At 33.2% G+C, this 15,821-nt stretch overlaps 1 pseudogene across 1 annotated transcript; it reads left to right on the plus strand.

The window, feature by feature from the left end:
* Nucleotides 1-11,754: 11,754 nt before the first annotated feature.
* LOC147401669 (MYB-like transcription factor 4) lies at nucleotides 11,755-13,730 on the plus strand (annotated as a pseudogene). Its single transcript, XR_015178633.1, has 3 exons — nucleotides 11,755-12,021; nucleotides 12,135-12,264; nucleotides 13,101-13,730. The product of XR_015178633.1 is annotated as an MYB-like transcription factor 4 (transcript).
* The last annotated feature ends 2,091 nt before the right edge of the window (nucleotides 13,731-15,821 follow it).

The raw sequence follows: 15,821 nt of genomic DNA on the forward strand, positions 1-15,821 counted from the left end.
TCATTTGAGTGGTACTAATATTTTTTATTGACACTAATTATTTATAGACTCTCTCTAACCACTAAGTATTTGACCTTCATGTGTTTCGCATTATTTGAGTACTTTTCATTCTCGTAGAAGAATACAATTGCAGTATTATCACAATATATCTTCAACAACTTTGTTATAGAGTCGACAATCCCAACTCCTAAGATAAAATTTCGCAATCCCAAAGCATAACTCATAGCCTCAAAGTATGCTACGAACTCAATCTTCATAATGAATAAAGTAGTTATACTCTTCTATTTCATACTCATCCACGAGATAGCTCTACCCACTAGTAGAAATAGAAAATCTAATGTAGACTTTCTATTTTCAAAGCATCCGAAAAAATTTGAATCTCGGTACCCGATTATCTCTAGATGATCTGATCTCTTATTCGAGTACTTTACATTCTCATATAAGAATATAACTATGGTATTATCACAATATAACTTCAACAGCTTGGTTATAGAGTCAATAACCCCAAGCTCCAAGATAAAATTCCACAATCATAGAGCATGACTCATAGCCTCAAAGCATGCCACGAACTCAACCTTCATAGTGGATAAAGCAATAATACTATATTTTATGCTCATCCACGATATAGCTCAACCTGTTAGTAGAAATGCAAAACCTGATGTTGACTTTTTATTTTCAAAGCATCTGAAAAAATATGAATTTGAGTACCAAATCACCTCTAGATGATTTGATCTCCTATAAGTAATCATATAATTATACTTCCTTGTAGATATCTCATAACTTTATTTGTAGCTTTCCAATAATCTATTCTTAAGTTACTATGATATCTACCTAACATCCCAACTATAAAATTGATATCTGGTCTAGTATAAGTTTGAACGTATATCAAACTCCCAATAGCTAAGACGTATGGAATATATTTTATCTTATCCATTTCTAAATCATTTTGTAGACAATGCATCAAGTTGAACTTATCTCATTTTTTATACGTGAGTCAATGATAAAACAAGACTACATGCTACATTTCTTTAAGACTCAATTCTTAAGAATTTTTATACCAATGACATATGTTGCCTCATCTATATCATCCATCTTGAAATTCTTAATGAGATAATTCTTAATGAAATTACTACTAGCTAACAGAATATCATCCATGTACAAGACCAACATAATAAATTTGCTCACACTGACCTTCAGATATAAACATTAGTCAATAGTGTTTTTCTTAAATCCAAATAATGTAATGGTATCATTGAACTTTACATACCATTTCTTTAAAAAAAATTAAGTCCGTATTTCTTAAGTCTGCAGGTTAATTTTTCTTTTTCCATTTCTATGAATCCTTCAGGTTGTTTCATGTAGATTTCTTCATCCAAACTCCCATTCAAGAAAATTGTTTTCACATTCATTTTGTGTAATTCCAAATCATAATGAGCTACCAATGCCTTAACGACTCTTAATGAGTATTTCTTTGAAATTGGAGAGAAAGTTTAGTGTAATTGACACCTTCTTTCTAAATAAATTTTTTGGTCATAACTATAATTTTAAATCGTTCGAAATTTGATTTTACATCGTGTTTGATCTTGAAGCCCATTTACAACCAATTTTCTTACTTTTAGAAGGCAATTCAGCGATATCCAAAAAACGGTTCTAATCCATAGACTTTAACTTTTCTTTCATGACAACCATCTACATAGAAGAATTATTACTTTCTATTATTTGGGAAAATGTGACGCCCCGCAAAATGCTAACACAAATCCCCATGTCATATCCCGAGGTACTAGGTGGCCCTCGAAATTTTAGCATGGTCTCTGTAGACACCCCAATTTGAACGGGCCATCACTCAAAAGGGCCCAAAAATAGTGATTTTCCGATAAATTGGGCTAACGGGCCTCGAAGGTCCGAAACATTAAAATTCGACATTTTTGACAAATCAAAGCCTCTAACACCTCTCAATGGGTTTGTAGGTCCACCAAAAAGCTCGACATGCTCCGCTCCACTCGAAATATCGATTTTCTGACAAAATAGGCCAACGGACCTTTAAGGCCCAAAACATTAAAAGATGACAATTTTGATTAAGTCGATGCCCCTAAGATCACCCAATGGTCTAAGGGACCCACAAAAAGGATTGTGACCCATCCCACATGTGTTCAACATCACCACTCCACGTTTACATTCAAAAAATCGATAAAATCCTTCAAACGGACCCAAAAAGTCCGATTCGCCAACACGTGGCATTTTGATTAAATCAATGATTTCAAAATTTTCAAAAAAATCAAAAAAATAAAAATGTGAGACTTGGGATACCTACCCATCATCTACCTCCCGTCGCTCCACCTCGAGATCCGCAAACACCCTAAGCCCCTTTGAGGCCAACAAACCTTTATTCCTTTCCTAAAAATAATTTCTAACATTACCCTCAACCCAAAATCAATTCCACACTACCTAAACCTTAAAGTGAACCCACCCTAAAAAATCCAAACCACAAACAAACCTTATCCAAATCCGAAATAACCCATAACCCTCCTAAACCCAAGCCCAATACACTAAAAACCTACTAACTATTACCCATATCCAACTATTACCTAACTCATAACCTAACCATACCATTACCCATTACCCACTCAACCAATCAACCCCTCAACATCAAAAGATGACACATGTCATCACCACCATTCACCTCCCTCATCTAATCACCCACCCCTATCGTCATTCTCTAAACAACTCATCTAACCCACATCACCTCTCTCCAAAATCACCTCAACCCATACCCTACCCTAACCTACCTTATCCCCATTCTCTAACATCATCAACCACCCACACCTCAACCCATACCCTAACCCATCACCATTCTCTAACATCATCAACCACCCACATCACTACCCATATCCCTTACATATCAACCCATCACTTTCTCTTAAAACACTCCAACAAAATCACCTCAACCCATACTTCCATCATCATCAACCAACTAACCCACACCCTTCTCTCAAATCAAACAACCACCATCAACCAATCAACCAATCTCATCCCCTCATCCTCTCATCACATATGCCACATGGCATCATCCCATCTCTCCTCCCAAAAACCAATTTAACAACCTCTTACACAATCCATTCTCCTAAATCTACACACCTCACCTCATCAACCAACCTAACACTCCTTCTCTAAACAACTCCCTTACACCCCCACTCCACCATCAACCACCACTCATATCAACCCACCAAACACTCTACCCAAATGGCTTTGGATAGGATCCAAACCATTTGGGTCAAAATTTCATCCATTTTCATTCTTTACAAAATTACCCCCAAATTCACTCCAAATTTCATAATCCCATCTTCTAAAAATCATGTCATTATCCATTCTCCCAATCTTTAACCCCATTATACCTCTCAAACCATCCTCCAAACACTATAAATACCCCTCTCCTCCTTCCAAAAATGGTTACCAAGTATTATCAAGTCTTACAACAAAAAAAAAAATTCCCTACTCATCTCTTCTCCACTATTCTCTCATACCACTTTCTGAAAAAAGGGACAACTTCACTCTCAACCTTCACTAAGGATCTAAGAAGCATAGAAGAAGAAGAAGAAGTGAAGAAACAAGAGTGAACTTGGAACTTTAAGGTGGGTTCAAAACACCCCCTCTCTCTCTATCCTTTCCTTCTCCCTTTTCTAATACCCCCTTTCTACTCATTTATTTTTATTTTTTAGATGAGTGGACCCCAAGGCTAAAGGTTCATAAGGATCATTTCTATCGATGAAATAACCCTATGATCAAGCCAAAAGTGAATCCCTACTTAGGGTACAAAACACACACACGTGGCACTTTTATTTTCCCTTTTCTTTATTATTATAAAATGATCGAATTATGTGGAAGTTACCGCCACTTGGCAGGGAGAAAGGGATGCATAACCCCTTCCTTTTTCTCCAACCGAGTCATTTACCCAAATCCCTAGGTTCGATTAGATTAGCTTCTTATCCATCTCGAGTCACTAAGGCCAAAATGTAATTTTTTGAAAAAATGTACATCGGGTGACCATTCACACCCACTTACAACATGAATGGTGGCGACTCCAATTCATTGTAGATGTGGTCATCCTAACGACGAAATCCACGTATCTACAGCCTCCTCTGTTTATGTTAGCATTCCAAGGCGTTCAACCTACACCTAGTAAACGACATACAATCTTGCATATATATATATATATATATATATATATATATATATATACAAAATATAACAATAACGGCAGCTTACATACATCTAATAACGAACGATAGATCAGAGTACGGAAGGATAACAAAACACATAATTATACGAATATCCTCACTCTAACAGAAGTCCTAACACTCAAGACAAAATTCATAATAATCCTTGACAAATTGACACCATTAGGGGGTATAACCTCAATACTCACCAAGTGACGGACTCTAGCTGTCAATCTGACCCACCAGATGATTCTCACTCATTTTCTACACTTGTTTCATCAAGCTTTGAATCTGAAAATAAAAAAATAGAGAAGAAAATGGTGAGTAACAATGGTTATCCAGTAGGGAAGCAAACAATTTCTGTCAATAACCTCTCCTAACATGAACGAATAAACATACTGAATCATTTTAAAATATACAAAATTTTACAGAAGAAACTACGATTAACTGGTACATATAATCAAAGATGAGCAACTAAACATTTTAAAATTGATTACATCAACCAACAATACTTACTATAGCATTTTTTTATACAAATCTAATTGATTAAATGAAAACATTAAATTTACATTTCATTTCATATATTAAAATAAGGCAACATATACGTAATACACATGGTGGAGTAGTGGAATTAGAGAGTTGGGATTCGCGATTGGATCGCTCCCAGTCGGGACATGACGTTACAATTCTTTATTGGCTTTTAATTCTTGATTTTGTGGCCAGTCGCTACATTTATCACGTTTGGTTGACCATTTATCCGGCTCAGGCAGGCCGTTTGACGTGACCGTAAGCAATGGGTCTCTTTTCGATGTGTCAGAACGTTCGACTACTATAGATTGTTAGTGATCACTAACTAATCATCTTCATCTATGCCTATTAGGCATACATGTGATTCCCAAATATATAAATCATTCGTATACGACCACCTTTACAGTACAAGTTTACTGGTAAAGATAGAGAGGAATAAACCTGGATTCCAGTTGTGACTCTACTCTCATACGCGTCCCATACCACGTATGAGCTTGGTGGTCTCTACCGTACATCCTAGGATAGTATACCACTCCAAATGATATGACGCACTATCCCTTCAAGCATTCACAGACTCTTTAACAGCTCACAAAATTGTTACATATATATATATATATATATATATATATATATTATTTTCATTTGAAACAAAAGAGAAATTAACAATACAAGGTTGAGAATGGATATCCAGTTTCTTATCATGCAACTGTGATCAGCCGGGCTAAAACAAATAATAGAACGAAAACGTAAACATCACCTCGCACTAACAGAAAGTAAATAAACATGCAACCAGTAACATTATCCCTGGATATCCGTTCACCAACCTACACACAACACAACAATGTAAAATGCAGACATCACGCATCAGGTGTGACTCTGACATTTTACCGTTTCATACCCTTTTTTTTTATCTTCACAATTTTCAATCTCTCAACAAAATATCCACTTTCTGATATTCATCAACTCAATATATGTTCATTGAATATTAAATCATTTTTTTTCAATTATGAAATTTATTTTCATCAATAATATTAAAAAAGTACAACACTTAAATCAAAATGGGGTCCGAGCGGTGCACAGGACCCAACTGACAAAAATAGCTCGTTGAAATATCCTACCTACGTATAATTTGTTAAAAAAATACAATTAAACATATCAAATATGCAAGTTCTAGCGTGAATTTAAAATAATCGATTGACTTATATATTTTTGGAAACTCACCACAAATTTTTAATAAAATCCTAGATGCAACTTTCACAATCTACGATTATTAATAGAAATTGAGAGTTCCTTACAATCTTTGTGTGAAAGGATCGAAGAGTGTGCACGAAAATCGAGACGAATGAAGTAGAAATTGAGATAGTTTGAAGTTCGAGACGGCTAATTTTCAAATCTAACTTGGTAGTTTCGAAGATTTCAACGTCGTCGTCTTTTCTCCATTTTACGGTGGAAGACAGTTTGACCCCGAAACAGACGAAATCCAAGGTAAAGTTTCGAAACCCCTGTATATGTATACGACTGATTTTTGATAATACAGGATGAAAGAGAAAGATAAATGGAAAGAGGTTGGGTGAATTTTGTGGAGAACGCGACTGCGGACGTTTCTCCCTTCTGCGTCAGTCATCAATGGCAAGCCGTTTGCGAGGGATTTGAAGTGGAAGATCGAAGAAAAAACGATTTAAAAAAAAAAATGGGTTGACATATTTTGTGTCGTTTAAAACGAAAGTGAATAGTGAAAAAATAAAAAAAAATTATTTATATATATCTTGGAACAAAATTGGTATTTCGCCTACTGTTTCGTTTGATGATAACTTGACCATCCAGACTTCAAAAGTAACAAATGAATACTCTATTTTACCTAATTTTTTGTTCTGGATCTAATGGTGTTGTCAATTTCTATAAATTCTATCTCTAACAAAAATTAACATTTTTGGCCTGAGGTGACCCCTAAAATTGACGTCATTTTCGTTTTTTATGATAATTCGACTTCTTGATCTCCAAAAATGAAAAATAAATAGCCCATGTTCATTAATTTTTCATTACGAATCCAATGGTGTAATCGAATCTTAATAATTCTTGTTCTAGCAAAAAGTCACTATTTTAGCCTGGTCCAACTCAATAATCGAGGATTTTGCAACTTTTATATTCAGACTCGCATTTAAGCATGTTTGCAGGCTAAAATATGTTTTTTGATCATTTTGAATTCAATGGTGAGGTTAGATTCCATTAAAAATGATCAAAAATATTCTAAAGTTTTACCCCTAAGTCCCATATTCAAGATTTTCTTAAAATTCTACTATTTATTTTTTCTCGAGATACGAATTGAAAACTCGGGATTTTACAGAAAACGTAATCAAATATTTATTTATCTTAATATCATAATTAGATTCATTTAAATACACCATGTAATCATCTGAAAGGGAATGTTTTTTTCATTGAAAGTTTTTCTCAGAACTATCGATGGTGAATCTTCAATCATAATAGTTGGGTCATGATAGAATGTTGAACCAACTTATTCTAATTGGTGTCTATTCTCTTCCAGCCGTTGAGTAACTTGAGAATCAATAGTTTCTTGAAGATTAAGAGGTGGTAGGATGTACACTTTTATTTCTTCAAGAGTTATTTTACATGGTTATACACTCCCACTGATTTCACAATTTTTTAGGAATCTAGCATTTTTTGTTTCAACTATTCTCGTATTATGGTTAGAAAAATAAAATTTTGTGTCATTTAGACTTTTCTATATAACAAATGAAATAGTCTTGGGATCCATTTTTTTTTTCTTGTGGACTATAGATCCTTACTTCCGTTGGACAATCCCAAATATATAAATGTGCTAAAGTAGGTTTCCTACTAGTTCATAACTCGAAATGAGTTTTGGGAACTACCTTACTAGGAATCCTTTTTAAGATATACATAACAATTTTCAATGCTTCTTCCCACAAGAATTATGAAATAGTTGAATGACTCAATAAACATCTAACCATATCCATAAGTGTACGATTACGTTTTTCAGTTATACCATTCTGCTGAGGCGTACCAAACATTGTGTATTATACATAAAAGACTAACTTTTCTAAAATTTTAATAAAAGAGTTAGGATTCTAACCTAATTCATTAAATCTATCATAATACTCACATCATCTATCTTCTCTAACTATTTTAATTTTTTTTATCTATCTTTTTACTTAAATTATAAATATTTGGAAGATATCCATATACTGAAATTTCTCATGTATCAAAAATACATAACCATACCTATAAAAGGAATGAAATATCTTGCTCCACTTGGACATGCAGTGGGAAAAGGTCTACAAATGTTAATGTATATGATTTAAAGAAGTTCTTTACTTCTCGTAATTATTTTCTTAGTATTTTTTATTTTCTTTCCTTTAATGGAATCCATCCATACTAAGAATTTTGTGAAGTCTAAATTATCTAAAACTTTATCCTTCACCAATATTTGTATCATAACTCTTGAGATGTGCCCAAGATGTTTATGTCACAAGATGGAGGAATTTTCATTTATCAAGTCATGTTTCAAACCATTATTTAAATGCAAGGTAACTAAATATTAAACATAATCATAATTCAAATTAATGAGACCCTTTTACTATTTTCATTACAATATCTCAATCTCAATTCGTAGAAAATTGAAAATCTCTTTCATAGTAACTTGAAAACGAGTTTGCCATAATTTTACAGTTTGAATAAAAGTAAGAAAGTGCCCAAATATGTAAACCCCCCCCCCCCCCCAAAAAAAAAAAAAAAAAAACAAACTTTCCTTACTTAGTTAGAAAGAAAAGTTCTATAACTCCGTCTACATGGCATAAAGATGTAGATCACAAAATTTTCAAAACTTAAAAAAAAAAAGTTAAATTAAAAATTGATAAATTTTCATTTAGATTTTAATTTTAAATTTGATTTATTTTCAAAAGCTTTTAACATACCAAAAAATGTTTTTTTTTTCTTTTTCTTGTTTTAAGTTTGATCTAGGCTGTTGTTGTTTGACCATCATCACAATCCACTTGGGCCCAATGACCCCTATTAATTAGTAAGATTTCAAATCTTATCATTGTCATTAGAATGGTTTTTATTTCCGTTATGTCTTCTTCCTTGTAATATGCTTTGGACCCAACAAACAAATCTTGTAGATATATAGAATAATTCAAGATTGATATTCGGGTCAAAAGAATCAAAGAGAAAGCATAGACTCAAATTCAATGAAATAGCCAAAAGGAATGAGAATAGCAGTTCTGGTGGAGCAAATTAAATTAAAGTCCCACTTGCTCCACAAGCTGAGGGGGTAAGGGTTGGTCACCAAACCATAAGATTCTCTAATCTTTCTTAATTAATCTCTTTTCTTCCAAAAAGCTTTAAAATAAAATAACAACTATTCTTTCTTAACATCAAGTGATTCTTAATACAGATCCCTATAAAATATATATTAGAAAATAAGCCTTGATCTCTAGGAAATTTATGTTTTTCCTCATATCTCAATTCTTTGCCAAGTCTATATCTGATGGAAAGCCTCAAAGATTTGAGGTTAAAATAAAAATTAAATAAAGATGAGAAAAACATTATGTGAAAATTAAAAATTGAAAATTTTGACAAGAAAATTTGACGGGTCAAAGTCAGCAAATTTTAAAATGAATTTTAATAGTTTATGACCGTTGAAATTTTTTATGATCCCCTATTTGACAGTTTAGAATCATTAAATTTCTCTTATTTTCTATTAATTTAATGATTTAGATCTATAAAAAGAAAAAATTGACAATGAAATATTTGACATTTTGGTCCATCAAATTTTATGAAATTTAACAGTCTAGATCGTCAAAATATAGACTTTTTTTCATGTTGGGAAAGTTCTATTCTAAAGTCTAAATCAGCACATGCTTGATGCTTGTAAAATTAATAAGATAAGTCCACCTTTTGTTTGACACTTGTCAACATGACAATTGAATAGGGCCGGCACTAGTTGGTTTAACACCCAACAACTTTCTTGCTTTACCATTGTTTCTAACAACTTGAATCTTCTAGAAAGGTCACTGTTGCTTTCAACATGGTTGAAGGTCAGCATTCTCTTTAGGTTCAAACCATTGAATTGTCTTTAGATTTACAAATACGGATCGCAAGAAATTAATGGATGGTTCTAACATTTAGTATCGGTCCGATCTAAAAGTCAATTGTTTTTTCTTTCAAATGTTGGGGTGAGATTTGAGAGTTAATTATGATCTATTCAGCATAGTAACAACGAAGTTTGGATTTGAAAATTATTCGGTGGTGAGGGTTCATTCATATAAATTTCACAAAATTTTATTTAAAAAATTGGTAAAATTTTGGAGATTATTCAAATTGTTTTATTAGATTTTTTATCAAAGTCTATCATCTTCAATCTCTCTCGAATTGAGAGTTTTGATGAAACAAATTATGATTTTAGAGATAAAAGATAAAAATATTATCATATTCCATGATTAATTGAGGGATCATCGATTAATTTGTCTAACCTCTTAGTTCAAGAGTCTAAAAGAAAAAGTGAGAAGGATAATTTAGTCTTACACCTCTATATTTTGGTCAATATTTGAGATACCCCTAACTTTCAAGTTGATGAGAGATCCCTTGACAATGGTCTTCATCAAAAGACTATGACAAAATGACTTGAATACCCTCATTTTCAATCATTTGCCAAAACAATTATTTGTATTCATTTATTTTAAAAAATATATGATCTCAAGCTTTTACCACTTGTCCTTCCTACCTTTTAGTAAATTACCCAATTTTCTTGATTGTATTCTATTATAAATTAATAAGAATAAAGTAAATAATGATACTTTTTACGACTTTCCTAACATGTTAACCTAGACATTGAAGATCAATGCCTTTTGACTTCAACCATTCCTCAGGATTTATGTTATGTGAATCATGACGTAAATGATAAAGGGATTTGTGTTGTTGAGAAAGGGTCATTGTTCACTTGAAAACCTCCTAACAAAAAACTAAGGGGTGATTCAGACATAATCTTCCACGTTCTCACACTTTTGAAATACCCATATTTCTTCAAATTGATGGCATGCCCCCCTTACCATGTTCTACTTTATAGTACTAATCTAAAATAAATTAAAAACCCTTGTCTTCAACCATTAAATCACAAAACCCCTTGATCATTCTCCCCACTAACCTATCATCAAAGGTACAATCTTTTAGCATAATTTCAACCATAAGATTCTATCGTCTTCAACCTTTAAACATTATAAAAACCAATTAAATAGGATTTCAAAAAAGTAAAATACGAAGAATTTTTTTTATAGAAAAATCAAGGGTCTTGTAAAATGGTTTGAAGACCAGTTACATTGAAGATGATTGATTAAATTCAAGGTTGAATAAGTTAAAATAAATAACATAAGAAGTCATACAGGGGTGGAGCTGGTGAGGGCAATTGCCCCCACATTTTTAATTAATTACATGTCCCATTTATCCTCATTCCCTCACCTCTCCCCATTTGCCCCCACACCCTCATCTCCCTCCAATTTTTGCCTCCACACCCACACCTCCCTTTAATCATATTTTTCAGCACAGAGAATTTTACCACCATTCAAATTCTTTAACACTATACAACTAACCATAGTTTGCCCCCACTACAAGAAAATCCAGCCTCCACCCCCTAAGGTCATAGAAGATGCATGACTGAATTTCGGGAGAAGGTTATGAAAGGTTTTTGACTTAAAGATTGAAGATAAGGGCATTTAGAGCATCGTAAAAAAGTCTTGCAAAGGAGACCAAGGTGGAAGGGACTAACCTTTAGTTTGAAAACATATAGAGTTATCTAAAATATTCACTGAAACGTGGAAGGGGGCAGTTACAAAGAAATTAAACAGAAATAAATGAACTCCACACAACTCCAACTCACGTAAAAGTTAAAGAACAACACCTACCTACTAAATCCATTTGTAACCACTCGTCTTTTCTCACCAACTCGGTCAAATCCCCTCTGAAGGATCGAGTCAAGTGGACCTTTCATATAAATAAATCTTCTATTCGCTTTCCTTTACTCCCTTTTATTTCTAACACAACCAACCAACAACCTCTCTAATTGCTCTCCAAACCTCATCTCTCTCTCTCTCTCTCTCTCACATACGCAGATACCAGATGGGGCGTTCACCTTGTTGTGACAAAGCCCACACAAACAAAGGTGCGTGGACCAAAGAAGAGGACCAGCGTCTCATCAACTACATCAAATCTCATGGTGAAGGCTGTTGGAGATCTCTCCCTAAAGCTGCTGGTACTTTTTATTCTTTAATTAATCTATTAGATTTGTATGATTTTTTTTTTTTTTTTTTTTCAAATCTGTTTGTTTTTTTTTTTTTTTTGATCTTTGGGTTTATTATTTTCTAGGTTTGCTTCGTTGTGGTAAGAGTTGTAGACTTCGATGGATAAATTATCTTCGTCCTGACCTTAAAAGAGGCAATTTCACTGATGATGAAGATGAACTCATCATCAAACTCCATAGCTTACTCGGCAATAAGTAATCCATCTTTCCTCTCTCTCTTTAGAAATTGTAATTTGGACGCATCACTTGGTTATTTACCTTTGTGTGAACATTGAGATACCTCTCTTGAATGTGGTCTTTTATAAACGGCTAAGATAAAGACGATAATGCCCTTTTCTTCTACCTTTTGCCAAAATCCACCTTTCTTACGTTTCATTTCTTTCCTTCTATCTTTGTTTTATTTTTATTTTTTCAAAGACTGTTCTTCAAACTTTGTTCTGGTGATACAATGGCTACTTGTTCTTCACCCAATTTGAGTAGATACTTAATTTTTAATTTTTTTTTTCTATTGTTTCACCTTCCAAATCAATTAGAAGGAAAAAAAAAAATTTATTATTTGTTTTGCTTGAAATGAATTTATCAATAACCTCAGACACGGTGGATTTTTGGAGTAGGTTACCAAAAAAAAAAAGTGTCTAACTAAAGGGAAAGAAGATTACTATAAACGGCAAAATATGTTCTCAAGAATGATTAAATCAGCTTTTTTTTTTTTTTTTTTAATACATATTTTTCTTTAAGAAATCGATCGACTTTATCTACCCAATGACTTAGATAACAAAAGTCACATTTTCTATTTACCACCCTTAGCCTTCATTTGAAAATTCATGAAAGTATCCATACACACCATATGTCAGATAACCGTTTTAGTGAAATAATTGAATTAGTATATAGATATTTTCATAAATATTACAAAATGATTGATTCAGTAAATTTGGCAAAATACATAGCTGTTTTGGTAATTTCCCCTTTTATTATAAGATAAAACCCAATGCTCATTTTTGTATTTTTGTATTTTTTTTTTTCCTGTTCAGATGGTCTCTCATTGCAGGAAGATTACCTGGAAGAACTGATAATGAGATAAAAAACTACTGGAACACCCACATTAAGCGAAAGCTCTTAAGCCGAGGACTCGATCCCCAGACTCATCGTTCCATCACCACCACACCACCACCACCACCAACAACAACAACAATGCTTACTTGAACAACAGTGGGAACACCATGAACAAGACATCTGATACCAATTCAGTTGAAGAAACAAACAGCAACAGTGGCACAACAGAGGAAGATCAACAACAACAACAACAACAATTACAACAACCTGAACTCAATCTTGACCTCTGCATAAGTCTTCCATTTCAATCTGAGCCAGCTTCAGTTGATAACACAGCTGAATCGAAGCACCAACAGAAACATTCATGCCAAGTGTTTACGACACCACAGCCAATCTTTACTCAATCCATTTGTTTGTGCTGCAATTTAGGGTTCAAGAGCAGCAATGCATGCAATTGTCAAGCCATGAGAAGAACAACGATGATGACTGATGTTCTTAAGAGACATTATAGACCGTTTGATTCTTAGATTTTAAATAGTGATCCCTTGCTTCATTCCATGTAATCAGTCATCTTCTGTTAAGGAAATATATTTTGATTTTGATTTTTATATGAGTCAAGAGTCTTCTATTTTTCTTTATTATTTTTGGAAGTAAAATTCAAATGGGCTACTCAATGCAATCCTTAATAGATAGCATCTCTTCTTAGTGGAGGTCATTATCATTAAATTGTTGTCCTAATCGTGGTTTAATTTTAAAAATGAGGAATATATACCAACGCATGGGTGAGAGATCTAAAAATTACACGTTCCAAAATATATTTTTGTTTTTTTATTGTTCTGATAAGGAAAATGCTAAAATGACACAAAGTATTTACTACGATTCTCACAAGTCTGACCTGGGATGTGCGCATAACCATAAGATGTATTTCCTCACAATATGAATAACAACCATCTACGGATATGTATGCATGTCCATGTCAGAATTGTGAGAATTAGTAAATCCTGTGTCACTCCAGCACAACTCTTCAGGTAAATATTAACCTTCTTTTAAAATTATGTATGCTTTTACACTATAACCTTTGATCTATTGAAAAAACAATTTATTTATCAAAACTACTTTTTTATTATTGAATTTATAAATAGTTTGAAATGTGTGGCCCCAATGGATAAAATGATTAATTTCATCCCTTGATTTGGAAGTTTGCCCTTTAAAAACTATCTAAGAAAGAGATGTTCAAGGACAAGACCTAAAAACTGGGGCTTAAATCTCTTGCCCTTTTATTCTTGTTTTAAATATCTAGATTGAGCTTAAAAATCGTCAACAAAGACGTGTCTCATCTCCAAATTGTGCTCAGAGAAGATTAGATTGGAAAGTAGAATTTAAAATTATGATCTTAATTTTAACTCCTTGATACAATTATGTCTAGAGTCATATCTTCCATTCAGTCTCGAAGACCTTAAATAATGTTGAGTAAAGTTAAAGCTTGTTTGGTTGGAATAAGATATGGGCTATTAGCTTTTTTTTTAAAAGGGTAGTGCTGGGGTGACATAGGATTTACTGTGATTCTCACAATTCTGACATGGAGATGCATATATAATCGTAGATGATTTTTATTTGTATCACGTGAAAACACATCTATGATTATGTGCACATCTCACGTCAGACTTGTGAGAATCAAATTAAATACTTATGCCATTCTAACATTTTTCCTTTTTAAATGCATCAAACAATTAAATTACATATAGTGTTTTGAGTGGTAGAATGTAGATAATTATTCCATTTTATAATTAATGAACGAAACCCCTATCTACTTTTTCTTCGATTTTGATTTCTACTTGGTTGGAAGAAAGATATGGAAGATTGACTTTTATAACATTGTTGCCACACTGTTCCCAATTTTTTAAAACTATTCTAGGAAAAATTAGGTGTGGTACTGTAAACTCTATTAATTAATACTTAAATGGGCATAGATGATTTTGGTTTGATGGGCCATGTCGTACATGACGATAGGTTTCACTTAAATGGTCATATGTCCTTGAGGAGACTAATACCAAATTTCCAATCTTTTTTAAAAAAAGTAAAAAAAGTACAGAAGTGGGAGAGTTAGGTAACCTCACCTCCTTTTCCCACTTGAGAGTTGTGACACTGTTTCAGCCGACTGACCAATGGAACATTTGCAATCTCAGTAGTGGACCCACTAAACATAATAAATTGGATTGAAATTGTATTTGAACTTTCTCATCATAGGTTCAGAATACAGTCAAATTAAATCAGCCATGCTAATTTTTTTATGTTTTTCACGAAGAATCCTATAAAATAACCCGTCAGCTGACATACTCAATTGACTCACGTCAGACGTGGACAAGTTTAGAAAACGTAGATTTTTCACCTCGCGTACACTGCTCCCTCGGGAGACACTTTTTCATGGGGAACTGCAATTATGTAAACCGAAGCATACATACATATCTACAGTATCGAACTTGTCACATCAGTGAGAATGTATTTTGTCACGACTCCTTTCAAGAAATAGGGTCAGAGATTACCACCCAAAAAGGCATGTCAAAATTTTGAGAACCTCCCTCGTCAATTGACACGTAATTTTTTTTAAATTTATTTCACACTCTTACTTTTTTAATAAGACTAGTGATCTCAAGATTGTACTTCAATCGTACATCTTGACGTGAAAATATGTAAAAATC

Source organism: Akebia trifoliata, chromosome 5, assembly GCF_017979445.1.
Source record: "Akebia trifoliata isolate Shusen 1 chromosome 5, ASM1797944v1, whole genome shotgun sequence".
NCBI lineage: Eukaryota > Viridiplantae > Streptophyta > Magnoliopsida > Ranunculales > Lardizabalaceae > Akebia > Akebia trifoliata.